At 33.3% G+C, this 19,691-nt stretch overlaps 1 protein-coding gene across 4 annotated transcripts in view; it reads right to left on the bottom strand.

Moving 5' to 3' along the window:
- The window catches only part of LOC126972789 (POU domain, class 6, transcription factor 1), a 190,874-nt gene extending 178,442 nt beyond the window's left edge, over window positions 1-12,432 (bottom strand). For 3 of the 4 annotated variants that reach the window (XM_050819835.1, XM_050819836.1, XM_050819840.1), the window contains exons 1-2: window positions 12,100-12,432; window positions 7,276-7,368 (exon numbers count right to left, since the gene is read on the bottom strand). The gene's annotated coding sequence lies outside the window, so the exon portion shown is untranslated. The remainder of the gene's footprint in view (window positions 1-7,275; window positions 7,369-12,099) is intronic. The other variant, XM_050819838.1, reaches the window with a different exon arrangement.
- Between the last annotated feature and the right edge of the window lie 7,259 nt (window positions 12,433-19,691).

The following is a 19,691-nucleotide window of genomic DNA, read 5'->3' as shown; positions in this document are numbered from 1 at the left end:
ATCAGGCGAAAAAGCTCTTCGGAACACTCCCCGTGATAAATGCGGTAGAAGACACACTGTCAGCGTATTTTTTCGTGTCTGCATTCGAGTTAGAGACACAAAAAGACGGACAATTATGAGCACAATATAATAGCTCACATTGGTGGTGATTCCATTGAAAAAACCGTAGATGCTTATACTTACATACATACTCTGAGGAATCTCGGTACAAAGAATAGAGGGATAAAGAGGAATCCAATAGTAGTTACATGATATATAAAATCATAATGGCTGAAAAATTTTTTTTGGTTTCGATCCAGAGCACCGTATAAGGGTCACGATCAGAGGCATGCATAACATATAGGCAATTAGGCACTGCCTACCTCGTAATGAACCTAAATAAGTATAGCACTAGTGTTAAAGTTAATTTACTATCTACGGTAGGCAGTCTATATATTGCATATACGAAGCTAGCACCGTTTCATACAACTTATGTCGTACTGTCGGACTAAAACGGTATTACTTCTAGTTGGATATACAGTGCCTACCTTGCTAGAAAACAAATGCACGCCCCTCGTCATGATCATAAAAGACCCAAAATGTCTGTTTCAGGCTTTATATAAAACAGTTATAAAAATTTCACACAATATAATTGTCCTCCAAATGGCATATGGTCATTATTTTAAAACTTCAAAAGAATTCTTTATTTCCATATCAATGATGCTTCGAATAAATAATTAAATACTTAAGATTACTCTTTATGAGGAATACCCTTAATAAAATTAGATTTATATAATAGAAAAACAACCATCAGCCCATTAAAATTATTTGCCTCATAAAATTGAATTACAAATTATCGGTAAGATTTAGCTAAGCCCTGTTATAAAGTCTATCGTAAGTCATTATAGTTTTATTCTTGTATTCAGAGGCGCCCGGCACAAAAGCCGTTGGTCGTAAACATAAGATTAGATCATACTCCAAGAATCACCCATAAATTTAACCCTAAAACTACCGCTCTATTCAGATTGGGAGCTTCCATCCCAATAATTATACAATAATTCATACTTCAATAAATACTAATAAATCCCGCCAATGAATTGTCCATTATTACAATGTAATTAGAGCCGATAAATTACCAAATAATACATCAATCAGATGTGTTATAATTTCGTTGGTTCTTTTACGAATATTTTTATCGGCGTCGAAGCAATTTTAATAAAATTATAATGCTGCTGCCTCAAATTGGGGTAGCTTCGGGCTAAGTTCGAATTTAATTATACATGTAATGTTTAATGATATATTCTTATAATAAGCTACCTGGTGTTCACGGTGGGTATAAATCAAATATTTCATTAAACTTGGAAACGTTTACAGCCCTTAATTTGGGCATTATTATGCTCTCGGTTCTGTTCGCGAAACTTAACCGATTCCACTCTACTTTTTAGAATGTTTTAACTGACGTTGATGAATGATATCGATTCAGCGGGTGCATCATTATCTTTTTGGTGAATTTCGCTGGTGCGTTAAGATGGAATAATTACAAGATCGAATTTGCATGGGCTTATCCCTTTTCTTTGGTCATTAAAATCTATTGCAGTATTACATGGCAAATGTGCTATAGACACTAATAAAGATGTTTTCGGGGTGACCCAATGGTAATTTATATCGGCGGATAATAACGTCACACAAGATGTGTCAAAATCAAAAGTGGAAATGGACTGGACACATTCTGAGGGAAAAGAAAGAGAAATTGACAAAAACCGTTACAGAATGGTATCCAAGAGACGGGACAGATTATAAGGTGGGAAGACGATTTTAAAAATATAGCAGGACCAGGAGAGTAGCTAGAGACCGAATTAAGTGGAAGTCCTTAGAGGAGGCCTTTGTTGAGAGACAAATCACTAGTTAAGCTAATCTAAGTTTTATTTGTATGAAAAATTAAGTCACTAGTAATAATAAAGGTTATTTTATTTTATTTATTTATAATAACGTAGACGCAAAAGGAACCAATGCTTTTTTCACTATGTACGACAAACAAACAGCTTAAAAAAAGCAGAAATAAGAGTAAACAGCCCTTCATTGCATAATCCTTACTTGACAGACGAAATAAGACACGCACAACCTAATATATTGGATCTCCGACAATTCATGCATTCAAATAACGAAACCTTATCAAATGCAGACAATAATATTATTCGGCCCAATTCTATAGCAAAGCTCGGTTCTTAATCGCATTTTAATCCAAACAAAATTGTTTCATTAGCTTGTTTCATAGCAAAATCATAATGCTAATTACATGCATTTGTGATGTGTGAAAATTTTGAAAACTATGTCCGCTGAATAGTGTCGCGTCGTAGCTCAGTCGTGCCGCCTCAGGGTTAACTCACCCCTAATTGTGAGGGTGCCAAGTGTTCTACGAAATAATTAAAAGAATGTGAATATGACATCTCTGGCCTGTGTTAATTGCTTTGTTTAATAAATGTTGTTTTACTAGCGTTTCTTTGTTATCATTTTTAAGTTTATTTAGTACAGCATATTATATATCTAATTATAAAACTTAGATCTTTAATTGTTACATTAGTTAACTCAATGTTAACTTTTTCTTGTAACTGCAATTAAATCATAAACTTGATCTGTAGTTATAACAACATGCAAAAGGATGTATTTTGCAAATGCATATTTATTTCTTCTGTTTTGGTCTTTTTGTCGAAATTACGGGTATGTTTATGTTGGCTAGTTTTGTTAAAGCAACAATTATCATTTTTGTACAATTATTATTATAAGACTCTACTAAATGTGCGTATGCATTCTTATTGGGCAAGCCAGTAGGAGGCTCCTTTGCACCGGATGTCGGCTAGATCTTATGTATCAAGGTGACGAGCGCAGTTGTAGTGCCGCTCAGAATTTTTGGGTTTTTCAAAAATATTGAGCGACACTGTATTGTAACGGGTAGGGCGTATCAATTATCATCAGCTGAACGTCCTGCTTGCCTGTTCCCTTATTTTCATACAAACAAAGCTCGGGAGAGAGATCGTTTCAGCAAAATTACTGCCTTACGAATGACAGACTTAATGTTTAAAATAATAAAAAAAACAATACAGTGTTTAAGATGTTCCAATTTAGCACAACATAAGTTATACAAATGATTTAAGTTTTCTTTGTTGTTAATTCCGCCAATATTTGTTTTTAAAACAATTCGACACGTGTTTCGCCTCTACACGAGGCATCCTCAGGACGTGTTGTCTCGCCAAAACTGGCACGAGAATGTCTCGTGTAGAGGCGAAACACTTGTCGAATTGTTTTAAGAACAAATATTGGCGGAATGACCACTAAAGAAAACTGAAATCATTTGTATAATTATGGATTTCCGCAAAGTAACGCCTAATTCAATAAATTTACAACATATATTGCAAAGTACCGTCAGAATATAAATTCAGAAATTCGATTCTCAGCTGCAACAAATAATGAGTGTATCAATGTGTAATACAATGTAAATGTGCCCCCATGTCATTAAATATCAAGGACCTTCCCATGTTATGATTCTTAACGATTAACTAATGATCAGGAAATCTGTACTTGTGTTAATAAAATAATTTAGCCAACAATTCTAAAGAATTATACAATCGTTACAAGCGCTCATATCCTTTAATTAAGTAGAAAAGGTACACGTGTATTTCGTATTATCATACAGTAATCGCGGCGTTTATAGGTTTATATTTTTTTATTTATGACGAGCAGGACGATCAGCCTGCCATGCCCTACCCAGTATAATGCAGAGCCGCTCAGGATTCTTGAAAACCCAAAAGTTCTGAGTGGCACTACAATTGCGCTCGTCACCTTGAGACATAAGATGTTAAGTCTCATTTGTCCAGTAATTTATTTAGCTACGACGCCCTTCAGACTGTAACACATTACTGCTTCACGGCAGAAATAGGCGCCGTTATGGTACCCAAAATCTAGCCGCCTAAGGAGCCTCGCACTGGTAAGTGGTTTGTGTGACATAAGTACTCCTCTAATATAATGATATTTCATTATATAATGATATTTCATTATATAATGATATTTCATTATATTAGAGAGGTGCTTATGTCACACTGTCAATGTCATTAATTTAACTATCGTTGACTTTTCTGTCGCAATAAACTTATCGGCGGTAACTGACCTTATCTACACACGCTGTCTGCCAATAGGACGACGTATAACTTACCAGCGATAGAAGTTTGTATGGAAATTGCAATTTACGCGTCCCAATATAAGGCGATAAAAATGACTTATCGGGTATATTGGGACAGCTTCAGATTATTGACAGCTAATTACTGACAGTAGAAGTTAGTAATTTTTCTCTATCTGTAGATAGTATATTGGGAACGACCGTTATATTGGGACGCGTGAATTGCAATTACCATACAAACTTTATATCGCTGGTAAGCTATACGTCGTCCTATTGACAGACAGCGTGCACCGATAAGGTGAGATACTGTCGATAAGTTTATTAGGACAGAAAATTCAACAAAAGTTACGATTTTTATCTCAAGTAAGAGATAGACTGAATATTGGGAAAGGCCGTAAGTCGACATCATGAAGTCACAAATTCATTCAGAGCCTATATAAGTAGGTCCCTGTTGACATGCAGAACTTACCTTTAAACGAATATAAATCAGTTCTGAATATGTAAAAGGATACAATAAAATATCTGAAAATCTGGATCTAAATAACCCTTGGGACTGAGCTGCTGGGCTGTTACATGTCTGTCTCCGAGTGATAAATGTAATTATAGTTAAATAATTTTAATGATAAGAAAGCCTGGGTATGAATTGCCCTACAGGATTTGAGCTTCTAATTAATCTTAATTAAAATAATATTAATAATAATGATGATGTTATATTAAGTAAATCTAAACAAAATGGTCAAACTGTAAGTAAATGTGTTTAGTGTGTAATGCATAATATACTCGTATGTAGATGAGCATCATTTTTTGTTATTTGGTAGAGTTCTCGTGACAGGCTCATGCTCGCTTAATTGCCACTGCTTGTGGCGGTGACGTGGGGCGGGTCGTTCCCCGCCCTAAAATATGGTCCAGGGAGGCGATGCCTGGTCCATGCGTTAAGCTCGTGAACGGGCACTACTGGAGTGGCTGGATGATCCTTTTACCGGGAAGTCTGGTTCATAAATAGTTTTTTTTATATAATAACTATTTATAGGCTCGCATAATGCCATTTTTATTTACGATATGTGTGGATTGATGCATCTACTGTACTATACTTTAAGTATGTACTCAATAACTCTAACCATGATTTTACTTATTAATTTACATTTTTTTTGACTTACTCGTATAAGTCATTTATTAATTGATGTTTGGATATTTTTTTGCATCTCTTTTAAAATATTGTAATTGAAATGATTTGTAAATGTGTATTTGTAAATAAGAACTTTTAATACTGGATCATTCCATCGTTTCGGGTGTTACATGTGAACTCAATAAAATATGTTTTATTAGAAGTAGTATTAGCAACTAGATTTTATAACTATTGAATCACACACTTGTTGGGTCAAATTTTCTTTTCCTTAAATTGCATTTTTAAAATATTTATGCATTAAAGAGAAAATTACAAATAAGTAGCTGTTTCGGGTGTTACCCGAAATTACCTCTACCTTCTGACCATCTGTTTTAATATGCATAATTCAGAAAATTTTCCCAGTAATCTCTAGTTTAATTTATAACAAGTCAACTATATACATTAGCCCATCTAAACACGGAAGAAAAAGTTAGTTATCAATTTTCCATTAATTTTAATTAATAAAATTACCTGTTTCGGGTGTTACAGATACCTCGTTTCGGGTGTTACGAGTACGAAATGAATATACATATAAGGAATTTATGGGCTTTATTAATGAAATATTATACTTTCTTTTAAAATCATAACAAAAATTAATAAATAATAATTGTAGAATTATTATAAAACACTAATGAAGATTCAAATGAAAGTACTTTCTTTTGAAAAGAGTTCTTCTCTAAGGAAATCTTCCGAATGAGCTGTTTAAAAAAATGATACAGTTCAAGTGTGTGTATATCATTTATCTATGAAATAAAATATTTTTAATTGATAAGATTGAGCTAATGTTTCCAAGTTTGTATTTTTTTATGGATTAGGAGAACAAACAAGCGTACGGGTCAACTAATGTTATGTGATCACCGCCGCTCATATTCTCTCTTGAAACACCAGAGGTACATTGGTACTCGACAACGCTGACTTTGGTGTTATAATATGATAAAAATATAGGGCAAATATCCTCATCATCATTATCATCTTAGCCGGAAGATGACTGCTGGACAAATGCCTCCCCCAATGATCGCCCTCATCCAACGTATTCTGGCGATCTTGACCAGATCGCCGGTCCATCTTGTGGGGGTTCTAGCAACACTACGTCTACGTAGTCACTAATCGAGGACTTTACTGCCCGACGGCCATCTGTCCGTCGAGCTATATGCTACGCACTGCTACTTCAGTTTCGCAACCTGGACTTTGTTTAGACTTGAGTTCTCCTACGGATCTCCTAGTTTCTGTTTCGATCTCGCAGGGAAACTCCAAGCATAGCGTTCTCCATTGCCCTCTGAGTGACCGTGAGCTTTCCCATAAAGCTCGTAGTTAGCGACCAAATATAAAATGATGATGAATGAATGATGAATTAGAAAATCTGTAGGACAATGAATATTTGAGCTGTGAAATCTGCCAAAAAAGCTACAGATATGTGGTTCATATAAATGGTGCATAGATATAGATATTTGCTCGTGAAACATTTTAATGTCCATATCCAGAAAGCGTCTTTATCCGTAATCCACGATTTAAGTATATTTTTTCTGTTTTATGCCATATTCTTACAATATACTAACTTATAGACAAACAAAGTGTGTAAGAGAGACGAAAATCTCTAACGGAGATACAGAAAGAAAACGAATCTATTGTGACTGTAACTGATTTTGATTGACAAGTCCTAAGCAGTCAGCCACCCTTAGAATTAAATCCTCAGTATTTAAATATTAAACTAGAAGAATAGTAACTGTAACGAAAATTTAAGAACGATGCGGGACTTGAACGGTTATCTCAGTTAAGAGCGCTTGGACGGTACCAGAGAGGTGCGGGCTCGAGTCATCGTTTCTAAATTTAGGTTACAAATTTAATTTGCACACTTTTTCTGCTTTGAACTTCATGGTTCAGACATTATAAGTATAAACATGACGGTATATCAAAATATATACCAAAGTGTAAGAATAGTAATTTTATTGTGGTTACTTACCGGAGCCACTGGCAAAAAGGAAGTCCCTTTGAAGGGAGGACGTTTTCAGGTAAGGGTAAAACAGCTTGCTGGCGTGCCGGTACGGTGACGTCACTGTTGAGAAAAAATAATATATTATGAATGAATTTTTGTCTATACATATCTACATTCTAAAATGTATGCTACGTTAGTAGAGACTGGGGTTGATGTAGAGAACATCACGATCAAAATTCATTTCCAAAATTTATAAGAAAATTTATTAAAATGTTTTAGTGCAAGGAAATTTATGTACATGAGCGAAATTTTGGAAAATTTTTCATACACCATTCTTAGTTGTGAACTGTCAAATTTATCATCAATGTATAACTCAGTTGAATCTCATACGAGTATAAGGTAAACGGGCTCTTGATTTCGTAATTAAGCCACAAGATTTTTTTTATTATGAACAGTACTGCAACGGCTATCGGGTCAGCTAATCTATACTAATATTATAAAGCTGCAGTGTTTGTTGGTTTGTTTGTTTGAACGCGCTAATCTCTGGTACTACTGGTCCGATTTGAATGATTCTTTCAGTGTTGGGTAGTCCATTTATCGAGGAAGGCTATAGGCTATGTTTTTTTTCTTCAAAATTAGGGATCTGTAATAAAATTGCTATTTTGTAACACAAGGTGTAAAATCGAAAACCTATTTTTGCGTGCGCTGCAAAAACTATTGACAATAGAACAAAATGATGTACAGGCTATAATATAGGCAATATTTTACTACTTATAAAACTATCACGTGAATTATACTTTATATGGCAAAACAACGTTTGCCGGGTCAGCTAGTTATATAATATAAATATTAAATTAACCATCGGCATTGTCATAGTGATTAAGAGAGACAATCATTAGGGCTAATAATAAAGAAAAAAGTCCGCTTTGTGTACGAAACTTTGTATTGAATCAAATATAAGTTCAACTAAAGCATTGTTTACAAAACATATCTCTTAGAATCACGGAAGCTTGAAGTGGGACAAATCTTAGCTGGCTTTAGAAAGGATATGACGGCGGGGAGCTGAGGAGGCGCGGGGAAGAGGGTCGCGAGCGGGGAGGTCGAGGGGAGCAGCCACGAGCGACCGCGCGAGGCCTGCGCGATTTTTCCCTCAAGACCACGTGCTAACCACGTGGGTACGACAAAACTTTTTGCACAAGTTTCCCTGTCGTTTCTTTACACTGCTGCAAGCTCTATCAACTTAAACAGTCGTTTTGAGAATTATGTCTTGTTAGTTAACAGTTCATTGTTGAGTTGGTAATGAAACATAACAATTAAGATGTAAAGGATTTTTTTTTTAAATAAATTTATTGTGTAATGGGCTACTTACTACCTTTGCTGAAACTTTTAATAAAGATCATCTGTAACCTCATCACTGCAGTAACTATAATTTTGAAGGTTTAAGAGAAAACGTTTGACAGAAATAAAGAATAATAACATTTTATGGAGGTGTTTATGCAGTGAAGTGCTGATGAAAATATTAAAAGGTAAAAAAATAAGATGTATTTGTATCTATTGAGCCTTTCAAATATTTTTATATATAAAATTCTTAGCTTTTTATAAATTAAGTACATAACGTATGATATATTACCGATATTAGTTTAGTGTTGTGGTGCTGGTTTGGCATAGTAAAATGCAATTTGATTCAACTTAGTACTGACAGAACAGCATAGTTACAAAAATATCAGTAAAAGTTGTTAAATGTACTATATTTAGTTACAGTCAAGTATATTTTATATGAGAAACTTTTCAATTATCTTCGTTTTAGAAGAGAAACTCAAATGGTTTAAATAACAGCGTAACTGATTAGATTATTACAAAACTTTAATTTTATCTCAACACGGAAACACGTAACATTATTAAATACGGTAATTACGTTAAATTAATTGATCTTCTAAAAATTTGAAATCAATGGATATTAAAATTTTGTAAAACATTCGATTAGTTCCATATTTCGATGTAATCATTAATTTTGATTGATACGGTCCGTGTCGTATAGATGGATATGTAGCAGACAGATAAAAGAGTTTGGCCGATTCTAAAGTGTCTAGTAACTTAATAAAATTTACCTCAACGAATTCAGAACTTTCATAAGATTCAAGTGTGAATTTTTTGTTATGAGAAAGAAATTGTGGGTTATATCTTAAATTTCTTTTAAATAATATTGAGCGATAATAATATTCAAGATAATATAAATAATTTGCATACATTTAAATTATGAAATTTGTGCTTTATGATAGGCTATTTTTAATCTCGAGAATTTTATTCTATAGCTTAAATGAACATATTGCTACAATGACTTGGCTATTTAGTCCTATCACTGAGAGCGAGAAATGTGTTACCCTTATACGTTCCATGAGCACAATTCAAATAAAAACCTTCGTCAATGAATCTTTAATTCTCCTTTTTAACATTGTTGTTGGTAATATCAAAACTTTATAAACGAACAAACGTCAAAAGGTGAGCTGCTAATATACTTAAAATCAAATTATTTGTACCACAAATATTTTATGTGGAATAGAAGTAGAATTTGGACTTAATTTTAATTTAATGAAGTTATAATAAAATTTTAAAGTCATGTACGTACTTGTTGTTGGGGGTGATATTTCTCACTTCTAGGATTCGTGGATTAGGAGGAACAATGCGGGACATGAACCCGCGACCTCTCGGGTTCCGTCCGAGCACTCTTCCACTAAGCCAAACATTTGAGTGACGAATGTTTCGTAAATCTTGATATATCTCAGATTTGAAAGAGCGACATCTCAGGTCAATTTCCTAATATGCGATTATTGGGTTTGAGCAGATTATCAAGTGTAAAGTAGATCCGATAGATGGAGCCACAACCTTAGAGTTGAACAAGACACACCAAGATTACGAAGAACCATACGTCACTCAGAGACAGCCTGAGCATTAGGGCGGAACCCGAGAGTTAGCGGGTTAGAGTCCCGCATCGTTCGTGAATAGGTTTTTCAATCAAATATATCAATCGACCGAATAATTAACACTGTTTCGTATTAAATAATCACGTCAATCAATTCAATATGATAGAAAATTGAATGAATTGTTGTGTTATTTATAACAATACATTTTTCCATAGTTCGTATATATGTTTCATCGTGTTACATACGCACTGTGTATATAGTACAAGTACTAGAAATACACCCTCCGATGTATCATGTTATAGGTGATCTCTTTGTAAGTAGCTAACCCTACATTTAGAGCTAGACGCATTTTGATCTGCCGTATTTAAAAATCGGACTCCAACATACACAACGTAAGATTATATTGTAGTACTAAGTATTATGCCCGTATTATTATATAGTAAGTTATTAGGCACTTTCGTTGTTTTTGCTAACGGTCGAAACGTGTCTAGAAAATTCTTTAATTGAACTAATGAGAAGTAATTAGATTTTTTATTACTGCTACAGTAATTAATCTCTTAAAATAATAGAAGCAATTAATTGATGGCCGTAGCTCTTTTTCTATACTCGTCCTTTTTACTCATTCGTTTTATGTTCTGTCAGTGAGGGATGGCTAGATTTGATAGAATGTAATTGTTTGAATCGCCATAAAACGCGATGTAGACGACTCTATTTGTCGTAAAACGTCCCATTTCCCTCTTTAGCGGAAGCTGTTTTGTTATTGAGATCTCAGTGTATTAAATAAATTTAATTTATTATACTTTATGCAAATTATCCAAATTGATTTATAAAGTTTGATTTAATTATCTACATAAATTAGTTTTAAGGAAACAATTTATTATTGATGCTGTTAAATTTGAATGAAAGATCTACTTTTTAATTTATATTATTATATTTCTAAGATCATATTATTTAAATGATTGATTTCCTTCAAATCGATCATATAAGCAATAAATTTTGTCAGGGAAATTTTAAGCGATAATAGTTTTGATTTCATTATATTAAGGAGAATTTTTGTGACTCAAATTTATAAGGAAATAAACCTACATTTCCGCTACACTAAATTCATTTTAAGGATAAAAATCAAATCTGCTAAGAAGATTTAACTGAGTTTATTTGAAATGACTTACATTGCACATAATATTACTTTGAACCTTAACGACATCTGAATAAGTTACAGATTTGTTTGCATTACTTTAAATAACCACGTAATTTTTCTATTATTCAAATTTTTACACTAAAAATGTATGATATAAATGCATTTCATATATATTACACTTACGAAAATACCAACAAATTTACAATTTCTTAAGTGTACATATTAAGGTGACATTAAAGTTATTTCACCCCGAACTACTAAAAAATTGAAAATGTTTTATCATTATCTTCTAGATAATAAATAAATGTATTATTTTGGCCATTTTTGATGCTTAGATCCTTTATATCCATAATATTAATATATTTTAAGCATATTGGAGGTGCACATGATAAAAAAATACCTACGGGAAAACATAAGTACACATTAAGCGAACCAATCAGCTGTTAGCACGTTCGCTCCGCCCCGTCAACTTTTCCGACATGTCACAAAAATGTGCGAGTTTCCGCGCTTTTCACTTATTTTACGAAAAAAAGCTTTACACATTACAAAACTTAAATTTAAGTAAACCAAGTTGTAATCAATAGCAGGGATATGAGTGATATAATTGTATAAATATATAGATATATTAGATTACTTAAAACTTTCAGGTTTTAGCAAGAAATAAACATAATATTGTGATAATTAAATTTATGTGAAAGGTAAGTCTATCGAGTGTCTTTTAAATACTTTAATATTCTAAATGTCGTTATTTAAATGAGATAACTAGAATAATATGAAAATATTAATACTTACAATAATCGGCGCTTATAGAGTTGTCTAATAGTAGTTTGTTAGTGGAAGTATAGACGCAGTTAATTAGCCGGCACACGCTGATTCATCACTTAATTGTTAATAACGTCTTAACGGCCTCAAACAGCCAGTAATCAACACATATAAAAACTAATATAACCACCAAACAATCTTCAAAAACGCACACGCAAAAGTTCAAATATCGAACATAGAAAAGTTCTTAACAGTTGTCAAAAGACGCGCGAAATATTTTTTCAGCGGCTGTCAAACGAGGCACTAACAAGCGTGTATACGGCCGTCCACGTCAGTCGTCTGACGTTCACTACTCGCTGTTCGGCCAAGTCGAGAAGAAGGCAGCGGTCTCGGCCAACCCGCCTTTCATTCGTCTCTTTCTCGCGGCGTGATACCCGCCTGCAGCATTTTTACAGTTTAACCAACTCAATTCAATTCAACTCAACTCAATTGTCGTGGCACAAATGCCTCTGTACTGGACGCTAGAGTGAGACATAAACTATACTTCCATACAGGCTCACTATTTCTTTCATTGTCTTTATGCTGTCACAGTTCTAAAGTTCGATATTTGAAATCAGAGTGATGTTAATATTGTCGTATGATGTGTTGCGGACAGGCCGTGCGTACAAAATCAGAATAGAGCCTTAATCTTGACATAAGACGTACGAGAAGCGAGCGATAGGCTGTTTCGCTCGTGCCACTATCGTCCGGTGACTAATATGTTAACGCGGGAAAGAGAAAACCGATCATCGATAGGCGTTACCATTTTTCTCAGCTCACTCTTTTGGGTGTGTAAAGTTTTAGGCCGAAACATGTAAAAATGCATCTTGAAAAAAAGTTATGTATTAAAAAAAGAAGCTTAGTGCGCCGAGGGGGGACATTAACGGTAGCAATGGTAGCGGGTGGCAAAGGTTTTTTCGCACGCTATATTTTGGGGGGTGATCGTTACCGGACAATGCATTATCGGGAATGCTATTCGAACGCATCACCTTAGTGAGTCGTTTCAAATACAACGCTGCTTTTGAGCCGACTTCTGAATGTTTTCAATTTTAAATTAATTTCGTTTTAACTACAATGTGATTAGTTTATACTTATTCTTATACTGGTTAACAAAATCATAATATCAAATTTAATTAGGTAAGCTGTATGTCAGGTTTTGGACATTACCTTTTTTATAAGGAGTTAAGAGTTTTTTTTATGAAAATAAGGGACGAGACGTGCAGGTTGGTTGGTACCATTCAGGTGATGGTAATTGTTACGCCCTGCCCTACACATTACAATGCAGTGCCGCTCAGGATTCTTTAAAAACACAAAAATTCTGAGTGAATTGCGCTCATCATCTTGATACATAAGATGGTAAGTCTCGTTTGCCCGGTAATTTCACTAGCTACGGGCGCCCATCAGACCGAAACACAATAATGCTTACACATTGCTGCTTCACAGCAGAAATATGCGCCGTTTTGGTGCCCATAATCTAGCCAGCATCCTATGCAAAGGAGCGTCCCCCTGGTATAGAGTTGGGAAAGACCTTCACTTGAACTACACATCAAAAATTTTAACGGCACTTTGCACTCACCTTGAGATATAACAAGTTAGGTCTCACCAGCCCACCTATCCAGTACCTAACTTAATTAGCTACGGTGATCTTTAAACTGAAAGGTGTATCAATTTATTTGCTCTGTTTTAAATGTAAGATATAATTTCTTATCAAACAACTTTAAGATCTAATTCGTTTTATTATCCGTCAAAAATTTGTTACACCTAAATTATTAATTATATTGTACTCAGTACTGAGTGGAAAAAATATAACAATTATTACTCAGCGTTAACTAATGTTATTATTATTATTTTATAAAAATATATGTTATTTATTTTAATATAAATTTTAATGAAATGTAAACATATTAAATATACATAGGAAAAAAAATTTCATTAAGACCCAGTTTTTTATTTTATTAAATATGATTTAAATTAACAAGTGAATTCAAAATAATCTACTATTTTATCTTATCAAGTAATTTTTAAAATACTTGTGGTTAGAAAGGAACTTTCCAAAGATTGAGAAATTTGTTCCTTGCCTTTTTTCTGATAAAATAATCTCATATCTCTCATAATCAAAGTATACGTAAACACGTAAGTCCTGAAAGCACTGAAAGTTTCTGGACTGGCGATTTAAAAAAAACAATTGTAGTATTTGAAAATGGAACTCTCCGAAAGTACATTTACATTTAGAGAGAGTAGAGGTTACATTTTAGTTTTTTTTGTGACTCATTTGTTTTAACACTGCGGATTTGTTTTGAAAAGTGTATATCGGTTAATAAACTTGAGAAAATATTTGTGCCATGATTTTTGTTGTGGTTTAAGTCAACAAAAAAGTTGCCAGAAACTTCAGTTTGCATTTGGTGATATAGCTTCATCTTGCAGCTCTTTGTATTCTAGGTTAGGTAAATTCAGACGTGGAAGTGATTATTTCTGCGACGAATTCTGTGAAGGTCCGCCAAAAAGAATTCTGGGTAGTGCTGTTACCGAAACTAGTATTTTGAACCATACGAAGAATGATTAAAAGTAGGGGCAGTAAATTTGTACTGCATTCGATATTATGCATTACACCCGAAGGTTCGGAACTTTGCAATGCATGATTTATGCCCAGAGTACTAATGCCCAGAAGCGACTCTATGTAGAGTTATGGCGTAAAATGATAAAAAAATAACAGAGGACAATGTTTGGCTGTATAAATATTGTTACTGGTAGCAAAAACTATTACTTTGAACCTGGAAAATAGGATAATCAGCGAAAGGGTCTTTCCTTGTGAAGATTTGCTTACTTATGTCATGTTAATTAACGAGTGAATAGCAAGAAAGTGATTGCCTTCTTTTTGGCAAATCGGGGCATTACACTATAGTAACGTTTAAAAGCCACAGTGGAGTAACTGTAAATTGCTGGTTTGGGAAAAATTTCTTCGCAGCTAAACACTTTCTTCACGATAAGGCGCCCTCACATTTCGCTAAGGTTTCAAACTAGTTTTAAAGGCATCAAATATTAAAATTATGACGCATTGACCAACGTCAATGTATTTCAGGAGGCCATTCAAGAGGTCTCTTAGGAAGACTGGAACAATTAATTTATACAATGATTCCAAAGATTGTAAAAGTGTGTAAATAATAATGGAAAATATTTCTGTATTCAGTGTGGAATAATAATAAAAGTCATTAAAGTTCATACAAATTGACGAACACGACATTCCACCCTACACATAAATTTAACACACCACACGCTGCATTTACTTGGTTTCGACCCGTAAATGCAGGCAAACCAGCGAAAGGCTGAGAAAAATTATAAAATAATAATAATAATAATAAAAACCTTTATTTAACAATACATAATTATGTACAAAGATTCCTTACCTAACTAATCTATGCTAACCTATATTTAAATTATATTTATATTTTTTCCATTTGTAGGTAATTACTATTAACACCGGTAATTATTGGATGTCTTGCCTTTCGGCATAGGCCTTTTCCATAATGAGCGGTCGTGATTATGGAGAATTGCCCTCTTTGTTCCTGATCATGTGGAATATTCTTTGTAAGCTATAAAGTTTGCGTATAATACCTACTAATATTATAAATGTAGTTAAAAGTAAGTTTGTTTGTTACGCTTTCACGAACTTAACCACCTCACCGATTTTGATCATATTTAGTACAGAGATAGACTAGAGCTTGAATAACAAAAAAATAACCGACTTCAAAAACACTATTCCAAAACAATAGATATGCACTTAAAAGTATAAAAATAATGGCGTTTTTTTAAACAATCTTATTAATAATCTAATTCTGGTTAAAACTATTGTTTTTTTTGGAATCGGTGTCCTTCCGTCTCGACTCGCTTCTTGCCTCCTCACGACTCAAGCACATCTCACGTATAACTATGTGTAGTTACAAACGAATCCTTGATGACACCGACTCCAAAAATTACAATAATCGTTACTAGAATTAGGTAAATTAATTAGATTGTATAAAAATACGCTATTATTTTTATACTTTTTAGTGCTATTATATGTATTGTTTTGGAATTCTTTGGATTGGAATTGGAGTCGGTTTCATCTAAGATAGGTTTGTTACTACATATATAGTTATATGTGCTTGAGTCGTGAGGAAGCGAGAGGCATGTGCAGGTCGCGGCGAAAGGACACCGATTCCAAAAATAACAATATTCGTAACTAGAATTAGACTAATTAATTAGATTGTATAAAAATACGCAATGATTTTTATACTTTTTAGTGCACATTATATCTATTGTTTTGGAATAGTGCTTTTGAAGTCGGATGTGTTTTCTTAAAATTTTTTTTTGAAGGCGGTTAAAAATGACATGGGCAACATTTAATTGCATAAAATAAATGGAGGGGTTTTCGTCACTATCGAAGATAAAACCATGAAACTTGATACGAAATAATTTATTAACATTTGTTAGAGCATTTTTGAAATTTTGTACGTACATGTGGATGAATTAGGAGATAAAAGTTCGCAGGGAAATACTATTAAAGAGACTGCCAGCAACGGAAATAGCAGTTTGAATGTGTATTATTTGAAAAATAAAAATAAATATCCTAAAAAGTAAAAATAAATGCCCGAAGTAACTATTCAACGTGGACGAAGTTGCGCGTAAAACCTAGTCAATATCTTAAGCAATAGTCAGTTACAAATTAAGCCAGAAACATAAAATATAGCGTTATTAATGAGAATCCAGCAACTTATAGCATGTTATGAGTAATAATTGCATTCTTCCATATTAGACTTACTTGTTTATTAATTAAGACCGCGAACAAAATATATTATTCACCTGCACACTTATATAAATAGTATCTAATCATTTAAGTAAGTTAATTTAACTACGAGTTACTACTAGGCTCATTCATAATTTAAAGCTGCGTTTTAAGGCAGTGTTAAATATTGTACATTTGCAAAAACTAAAATTTACAGGATTTATGTAGCTACTAAAATAAAAATGTTATATGAAAGCAAAGTAAATCAAATGTGCACATTTAGTTTTTAACCGACATCAAAAAAGGAGGCGGTTCTCAATTCGTGGGTATTTTTTTTATGTTTGTTACCTCAGATCTTTCGACTGGGTGAACCGATTTTGATCATTCTTTTTTTATTTGAAAGCTAATGCTTCCCGTGGGGTCCATTGTAATCTTAGACAATCTAATTAATTAATCTAATTCTAGTTACGACTATTGTTATTTTTGGAGTCGGTGTCAGCCAAGGTAGATTTGTAACTATATATAATAAAAGGCATAAAAGGCATTTATTTTCTCAAAATTTATTCCTATAGAAGTCTTTTTGATGTCATTTCTTATACTACTAGATACTACTACCGCTTCGGAAACAAATGGCGCTCTGAGAGAGAAGAAGCGGCGCAAGAAACTCTCCCAGCATTCTTTTTTTTGCGCTCTTTTCAATAAAAATATACAATATTGTACAGTCGCTATAAAATATCTAGTCCCAGGCTGTCCGATCATTTAGATATTCAGCAGTGGAGTAATAGGATTTACGACAGAGCCATTTTTTTTTTAATAATATAGTTATAGTTGAAATGTGATTGAGTCGCACGCGCTGAGTTTTGGGCTTTGATTTTTATGATCTGTATATTAAAAGAATAGATGAAATAAATTTTATAACTTCACTATTTTTAAAACTATTAAATAAAATGTTTTGATATCAACATTATTTAATATATATGTAAAGTCCATGTTGATGAGTATAAGTTTACCATTCTGCTAACGAAAGAATTCTTAGAATAGCTCAAACAGTTTTATCAGTAAGGTAACTAAAGGAAATTACTAAGTTACTGTCCGGTCACCGCCTGTTGACGGCTTATTAGCCACAACAGCTAAAATTTTGAGTAGGTTTTGTCAATCCCTATGACAAACATTGATAAACGGCGTCATATTCACGTATACAATATTTTGCTTTCTAACATTTTTTTTTTTTTTATGGAATAGGAGGACAAACGAGCGTACGGGTCATCTGGTGTTAAGTGATCACCGCCGCCCATACTCTCCTGCAACACCAGAGGAATCACAAGAGCGTTGCCGGCCTTTAAGGAAGTTGTACGCGCTTTTCTTGAAGGTACCCATGTCGTATCGTCCCGGAAACACCGCACAAGGAAGCTCATTCCACAGCTTCGTGGTACGAGGAAGAAAGCTCCTTGAAAACCGCACTGTGGAGGACCGCCACACATCTAGATGGTGGGGATGATATCGTAACTTGCGGCGTGTCGTGCGAAGGTGAAATTCGGCGGCAGGAATTAGGTTGAACAGCTCTTCGGAACACTATTTAATATTAATGTAATATTAAGATATTTGAAATGTATTTCACAACCACAAAAGTAGTATTGAACAATCATTACTAAGCTGTGAAATGTTTCTTTCATTTGAATTGTTGCTGTATATAACAATACAATCTATTTTAGAATACGACACCATTCTATTATTTAATTAATATCCGTTAAAACAGAATAATTACGATAAAAACACTAAAATCAAAACGCTGTCCAATTTGACAGGAGACTAATGGACACTAAATTATTTAACAACGGTTTCATGGTTTTCATCTATTCCGTCTCTTTCTAACATGTTGATTCTTATGTAAGGATAGTTATCTCACTCTCAAATAGGGTTCGTCTACGCCAGTATACTAAGTTTTACTATTGTTGCCAAATCAAAAAGTTAAGAAATGTATAATAATAAAAAAAAAACATTTTGCCACACTAATTACATTTCTTACACAGAATTATTTAAAATTATACGAAAAATCACCGGTGATCGGTTTTCGAACTTATTATTTCCAAAAAAGTCTTATAAGTCGTAAAAGTCTTATATTAGAAACATAAATTTTAGGTAAGAGTTTGACTTATTTGATAATTTCATATAGTGCCTCCTGATATGTTGCCAACTAAGTAATACAACACGGAACCTATTAAATATTTAAGCTCAATGCCAACTTTAGAGCAGAACCGGTCAGAGGGATTTCATAGGTAACGTCTTTCCTATTTGCGAATCGTCCAATATATTCTAACCAACCAGTCTATGTAGTATTTACTATTACATGAAACTAAATTTGCCTCATAACAGATCTAAACACAAACTTACACTATATTATCATATCACACAAACAAAACTTTCAAGAGAGAAGAATATGTATAATGGAGATACAGCAAGATAGGAAACCAGTCCCGAACAATGTGTGACACATGTTCTGTTAAACTTTGCTAAAAAAATATAAATTTAAATTTACTTTAAATTATAAATTTATTTTAAACTAGCTGACCCGACAGGCGTTGTTCTGTACATAATAAATATTAAAAAAAAACTATAAAAATGTAATACACCTCTTATGCAAATCTTATACCTTCAATATTAATAAAATACTATTATTGTATGTGCTACCTATTGATAGGGTTTAAGTATATATATATATAGAAAAAGTTACAAATATATAAAAATTCAAATTAGTTATTCATTTTAAACTATTCTTTCAATTTGATATCTGAACGACGACCACATCAAAGTAAAAACAAAT

The sequence above is a fragment of the Leptidea sinapis genome, chromosome 27 (genome assembly GCF_905404315.1).
Source record: "Leptidea sinapis chromosome 27, ilLepSina1.1, whole genome shotgun sequence".
Taxonomy (NCBI): Eukaryota; Metazoa; Arthropoda; class Insecta; order Lepidoptera; family Pieridae; genus Leptidea; species Leptidea sinapis.
This window is presented reverse-complemented; position numbering and strand designations above follow the sequence as displayed.